This window comes from Condylura cristata, unplaced genomic scaffold (genome assembly GCF_000260355.1).
Source record: "Condylura cristata isolate star-nosed mole 26May11 unplaced genomic scaffold, ConCri1.0 scaffold00021, whole genome shotgun sequence".
NCBI lineage: Eukaryota > Metazoa > Chordata > Mammalia > Eulipotyphla > Talpidae > Condylura > Condylura cristata.
Window position 1 is genome coordinate 31,673,118 of NW_004567122.1, and position 1,224 is coordinate 31,674,341.

Below are 1,224 nucleotides of genomic sequence, written 5' to 3' on the forward strand. Positions count from 1 at the left end.
TTTACCTCCTTTGTTAGGTTGACTCCCAGGTATTTGATTCTTTTTGTTTTAATTGAAAAGGGGATTTTTTTTTTATTTCTGCTTCTTCTGATTGGTTGTTTGTGTATAGGAAAGCCTCTGACTTTTGTGTGGTGATTTTATATCCTGCTACCTTGCTAAACTGGTGGATGGTTTTGATTAGTTCCCCTGTGGAGCTTTTAGGGTTTTCCATATAAATTAACATATTGGCCCCACAGCCAGTATTATCCTCAATGGAGTAAAGGTGAAAGCCTTTCCTTTGAGATCAGGAACAAGACAAGGGTGTCCACTGTCGCCACTACTCTTCAGCATAACATTGGAAGTTCTAGCCAGAGCAGTAAGACAGGAAAAAGACATATAAGGAATCCAAATAGGGAAAGAAGAAGTAAAACTGTCCTTATTTGCAGATGACATGTTAATTTACATGGAAAACCCTAAAAACTCCACAGAGAAATTAATCAAAACCATCTACCAGTTTAGCAAGGTAGCAGGGTATAACACACACAAGTCAGAGGCCTTCTTATACACAAACAACCAATCAGAAGAAGCAGAAATTAAAAAAAAAATCCCCTTTTCAATTAAAACAAAAGGAATAAAATACCTGGGAGTCAACCTAAAAAAAGAGGTAAAAGACCTGTACAAAGAAAATTACAAGACACTGTTAACAGAAATTCAAGAAGACACCATGAACTGGAAAGATATCCCCTGCTCATGGATCAGGAGAATGAACATCATCAAAATGGCCATCCTGCCAAAAGCGATATACAGATTTAACACCATCCCAATAAAAGTCTCAATGACATTCTTCAAAGAAATAGAAAAAATGTTGATGAGATTCATATGGAACAACAAAAGACCTCGAATAGCCAAAACTCTCATGACTAAGAAGAAAGAAAATGGAGGCATTACAATCCCAAACTTAAAGCTGTACTACAAAGCCATAATAATCAAAACCGCGTGGTACTGGAACAAGAACAGACATACAGACCAATGGATTTGGATACAAAACCCAGATATAAAGCCACAGACTTATGGACAGCTAATTTTTGACAAAGGAACAAAGATACAATGTAACAAAGAAAGCTTGTTCAGCAAATGGTGCTGGGAAAACTGGGAAGTTACATGCAAAAAAAAAGAAACTAGATCACTGCCTAACTCCAGTCACAAAAATCAACTCGAAGTGGATTAAAGACCTAGACATAAGAA